The following is a 6,000-nucleotide window of genomic DNA, read 5'->3' as shown; positions in this document are numbered from 1 at the left end:
TTTTTTTATTACCTAAGGGTATTCTTCAAATTCTCACCAAATGTTTCTATTAGCAAAGTTTGTGGAAGAAAATGTATCCATAGACATGAATCTTTATCAAATTGTGAGAAAGTATACTTTTTTATGCAACAATTTTTTTTATAGAAGTGTTCATTTTGATTGTTTTTTGAATCTTGATTTCGGAGTTTCAGGATTGGATCTTGAAACAATTCTCAGGAGAAATCGAAAGCATTGACAAGGTAAGAAAAAATTCAAAGACATAGACATGAATCTACCATTATCTCAAACAATTTAAAGTAATTAATAGTTTAATACCTTTAAATATTTATTTGTTTTGTCTCTATCAGCTTATCTTTATAATTTCCAAAATATACTTCAAAGTTGTTTATTTCTTACACAGGATTGTAACTTGGTAACAAAAAAGATGCTTACCTTTCGTACTAGCTCTGCCATCATAACAAGTCTCGATTGTGAGTATTTCTAGATTATTTACTATAATTCAGTAATTTTAAAGATAAAAAACATTTGTGTTTTTAACAAACTGTAAAATATGTTTTGTGTCGTATTAGCTCAAAGGATTCTTAATGTGGGTAACAGCACATGATCTTCCCATTGAATCAACCTTACCGGAGAATTACATCTGTTGTTATATCCCATGTAAATCCTATATCACATATGATAGTTTTTCTAAGTATAAATGTCCACAGAAAAGGTTACTTATTCTATTAAGACTTTTGTTATGTATAATTGTTAGGAGAAAGGCACTTGGATGAGGAATAACAAATTGAGATGAATTGGATAAAAAACCAAATCAAACCGAATTATGTGAAGTTGGGTAACAAAGGTTCGGTTCAAGGGTAACCGCTAAATTTAAAAATATCAGAAAATAGGAAGTGGAAGTGCAAGCAGCCAATCAGATGGTTTAATCAATGATAATGGCACGTGTGCTCCTGTTGATAAGCATATTTCTTAATATATTCCTCCTTTTTTTATAAAAGGAATTATGTTATGCATATGACTTCTTAATATATTCCTCCTTTTTTTATAAAAGGAATTATGTTATGCATATGACCATGTCATTTTGAAGGTTTATTACCTCAAACAACCTTCAGATCACAGATGATATTTTTTGCAACCTACATAGATCAAAGCTACTTCTAAGCAAAAACCAAATTTTTACAAAAAAATGTATGACCATTTTAACCTTTTGATGGTGGTTATGTTCATTTGATAAAGACAAAGGATCAGGTAACAACAACAGAAGTAGCTGGCTCTACAATGGTTGCATGTAATAATTTGAAGTTGGACAACGCTATAATTTTTAAAGGTGTTGTATCAAAGATAAAAAACGGCTGACATGGAACTTTTTATTTGATTTTTTTAAGGAGTGATGTAAAGCACATATGCTGCTCAGCTTATAAATCGCATTGTACTCTGGATGGAATTGCTATAATTAGATGGATATTAAAGTAAAATGTCATGATAAGAAGAGATGAAAGTGGAAAGCTATAATAAACAAATAGGTGAAGGTATGTTGTTGTTTCTTATATTCACTATTTCAAATTTAAGGTAAATGCCAAAAACAAATTCTTTAATAAGAAGTGAAAGTAAAATGCCATAGTAAATAAGTCAACAAAGGTATCATTTAATCCCTTTAAACTTTTTAGGAAATCTACCAAACGTAAAATGTCATTCACTCCGGGTTTTATGGAAAACTTCATAATGAACTGCATTCTTAACTTTGTGACATGAAGCACGGATGCTCCTCAGCTTGCTGAAACTTTTTGCTGAAGTAAAATGTTATACTAAGGTAAAAAAAAGTTGTGTTATTTCTATATATCATTATAATTTACCGTAAAGTAAGTTATCTCGGACAAATATCAGCAACTTTATCAGAATTAAATAGATATCTTCAATTCTTGATATCAACATCTGTAAATATGTTTTTCTATTTTCCAGATTTATCTTTTGGCTTTTTGTGTGCCCTTTATCTTTTGGATGTTTCTCTTTTGTTCCAGTTCATGTGTCCAGGTCTTTCGATATCAATGTTCCTTTTCAGTCCTTGTATCCAAGTGTTTTCATGTTATTGTTCACTAAATTGTGTTGATTATCATGTGTTCAGAAATAATCTTGGATGGTTGCTTTACAACAATTTGTATTTACTGTCTACAAAGAAATATCGTCTAACCCCGCAACGTGGGGGGGGGGGGGATACATCCCTAGTTATCAGTAAAAGTAGGACTATAAAAGCCTTTCAATGTTTGAAAGGCACGAACTCATTTGGCATATAATTATGGTCGACGTGGCCTTAGGTGGTCTAAGGACATGCAAAATTGTAAACATTGCTTTCAAACTTCTAATAAAAAATTAATAAATAAAATGTTATTAAAATAAATGATTTGCAAGCCACAGATGTAGGTGGTCTAAGGACATGTAAAATTGTAAACATTGCTTTCAAACTTCTAATAAAAATATAATAAATAAAATTAATAATAAAATGTGTTGAATATTTTTATTATTATTCATGTGTTAGTTGAATGAAAAACAAACTTCTTAATGTGTGGCGATCACTGGCATTATATGTGCGATGTTATCTTTATGGTTTTGATAATCAAAGTTGTTGGTGTATACACTAATTTGATAATCAAAGTTGTTATTTTAAAGTTTTCAGTATTTGTGTTCAAGCAATTGGTCCATTCTTTTCCAGTTGAATAATTATTTATTCGATTCCATATGATCCTTACTGTGGTAATAGAGTTGTATGTATCGTTATTCACATCATACTCAAATTGCATCTCACAATTGATATCCCCCCCCCCCCGGGGGGGGGGGGACTACTATTCAACAATAAATCTCACAAAATTGAGAATAATCTCAATCGGTTTTTGTTACATGCCCATAGTCTCGCGCCAACATATCAGAGACTCATCATTGATTATAGCATTGCATAAGTCTGTCATGACACCTCAAAAACTCCTTTCAAAGATCATAATTGTTAGAATAACATGGAAACCAAAGGATTGATATGTTGCTACCATCGCATAACCATGTCACTACCAATAGGTTGTTGGAAATAGTGTTCAAGGTTATTAACTGTTTGATAATATTTCTAATAATAGTAGTGTCATTTTGGGTTGGCCTCATAACACAATTAGCTATAAGGAAATGGAGATAAATAAGTTATTAGTTTATTAAATAATTAATAAAATAATTGGAAATTATTTTGGAATTAATTAAAAAGTTTTAGTTAATTAAAAAGCTTGAATATTAATTAGATCTTAGTGATTAATTTGGAGAGTTGCATGGGACGGTTATGCTTATCCCTAGATAGGGAGTAGACAGTTTTTTTGAATAAGGTAAGGATAAACCATAAGAGTTTGAATCCCTTAAGGATTTATCTGCTACCTATAAATAGACTATCAAGGATCAAACCTTAGTTGATGATTTCCTTCTCTCAAACCATCTACCATTGTCTCCCTCTCTCTTTCTGCAAAAACTATAGCACCTCGCCTAGGGTTATAGAATTTTCGTAAAACCTACGGTTAATACTTATTAGTTTTTATAGTTTTTGGTTTGACTACATTAGAGAGATTCTACTTTGGGTCTTTCATCCATTGCAAGAGTTGGGTAGTTACGAGATCACAATCAAATAAATAAGAGATTAGTATTATATATATATATATATATATATATATATATATATATATGTATATGTATTAGTTCGATTTTTAAAGTAGGTTGCTATAACCAGTAAAAGCTATATCCTACTAGGTTATGTTTTTGTTTCTACTGCCTTGATCATGTGTATAGATGCATAGAAACCCCAACAGTGATATCAGAGCAATTAGACTTTAGTTGTTTGCATTTCTTTAAAAAAATCAAACTATAGATCTTCTAACATCCTGTTTATTAAATAAATAAATAATATTTAGCGGGTTGTTGGTGTTGGGGAGTAAATTGATACAATTTTAGAAGTTGGTAAATTATTGAGAATTAATTTGAAAAGATTTGTGAGGCTCGGGGGTTGAATGTAAGTTTGGATTTATTATGAAACGAATTAGAGAAGTAAGGGGCTAAAATGTAAAATTCGGATTTAAAATGAAAAGATTGTCAATTGGAGGGACTGATTCTGCCATTTTGCTACCAAGTTTGTATGGGACGAATCTTAGCATTGTGCCTTTCATTACCGTGTGATATAGCGCCATTAAACAAACCCTAACCCTAAAGACTAACCAGCTGCCACCACCTTGGAAGTGTTCAGCCGCCGCCCTCTATGGGATCTAACGCCACCCGACCGTAGTACCCTTCGTCATCGGACGCCGCCACGACGAGCCCTGCTGCCGGAGACGAAGTGTGAAGCACGATTGAGTTGCCAATGAAGCTGTGAACGTGGTGCCCCGTTCCACTTCCATAAGTTCACGGTAAGAATAATTTATCCTCTTCCTCACCCCTCTCTGAGTGCGCATCGATGATGCTTTATTGCTGCCGCCGGCGGCTTGGCCGTTGTTTTGTGTTTGTTCGACCATGGCAGCCATCAGGTCGGTGGCTGAGGGATGTTGTCCTCGTCATATATCGCGTATGGTGTGCTGGGCTCGTGAGGATTTATTGGTCGGAGGCTAGGCGCACCACAATAGCAGCCAACCATGGTGGTTGCCGCCACTTCTACTCCTTCTGCCGCCTTCTTTTGCATCTCGCCACCTTCAGCCACCGTGGGATGTGGTTGTAGGTGTGTTTTTGGGTTTGTAATTGAGTGTTATTGTTGTTCTCGAAATTATTAGTTTGAATGGATGTTTGTATGGTTGGAAAACCCCCACCACCATCGTGAAGTGGTGGCCGCCGCCGTGAGCCGCCACTGACCACCACTACCTAAGGTGGCAGTAGGTGGTCCTTGGCATAGTGAACCCTAATCAGCCCAATTGCTTGATCTGGGCTTGTTGGATGGTTATTGGGCTAGAAACCCTAATTGGGGTTTAGAAAACCCTAATTTTGGGTTTGTTGGTTTGGGCCTATTGGGACCCGCATTTGGACCAATGGACTGAAGTTATAACTCATGACGATTTTATTGTATGATGGATTAGTGGAATCATAGACTTAATGGGTTAAGCCCTTAATGGTTTAAGTGAGAAACACTTAACCCTAATCATCATTTTATGTGGAAACCCTAATTTCTACTTGGGTCGTGTGTTGAGCCTTTTTATTGGGCTTTGGTGATTGGGCCATTGATGAGCCATCCAAGAGCAGTCATGTGGACTAGAATATTTAGATGGGCTTTAGGGTAAGGCCCGTGTGATGGTTTGGGCCCATTTTCGAAAATTGTGCCATAGTTGGGCCATTAGAGGACTTATTGGGAACCCATTTGGTATTGGGCCTTGGTGGGCCCATTGGGCTTGGATTATTTATGGAACGAATTGGTGGACCATATTTAGACCTAATAATGTGAAGGTTTGTCTTATATACTAATGGGGTTATTTGTGGGTTTGGCTTAGTGATAGAAGCCAGAGTGTACCAGTAGCATTTATAGGACCTGTTCGCCATCCGAGGTGAGTCTTCTCACTATACTTTACCTTGAGTGATAGTTATGTGTGACCGAAAGGTCTTATGAGCTTACATTGAGTATTATGTTATCCTGTTGTATATGACATGCTATGCATTATGTCTTTGTGATTTATGCTATGCGGAGTTTATAGACCAGACCGAAGGGTCCAACGATTTATGAGGCCGGAAGGCTTAAGCAGACCGGACCAAAGGGTCCAACGATCTTAGGACCAGAGGGTCCACAGAGTTATAGCCTCGTGTGGCTGATATATGTTGTATGTGGTATTTTGGGGAACTCACTAAGCTTCGTGCTTACTGTGTTATGTGTTATATGTTTCAGGTACTTCTCAGGATTACGGGAAGGTGACGGCTCGATTATACACACGAGATGAAGAGTTTTGTTTTGGAGGATCCTGGGTTATTAATCAAACAATTACGGATTTGTGTTTTGTTAATTTGATAATT

Source organism: Lactuca serriola, chromosome 2 (genome assembly GCF_051521515.1).
Source record: "Lactuca serriola cultivar US96UC23 chromosome 2, Lser_US96UC23_V15, whole genome shotgun sequence".
Classification (NCBI taxonomy): domain Eukaryota; kingdom Viridiplantae; phylum Streptophyta; class Magnoliopsida; order Asterales; family Asteraceae; genus Lactuca; species Lactuca serriola.
The sequence above is the reverse complement of the archived record's forward strand: the minus strand, read 5'-3'. Positions refer to the sequence as shown.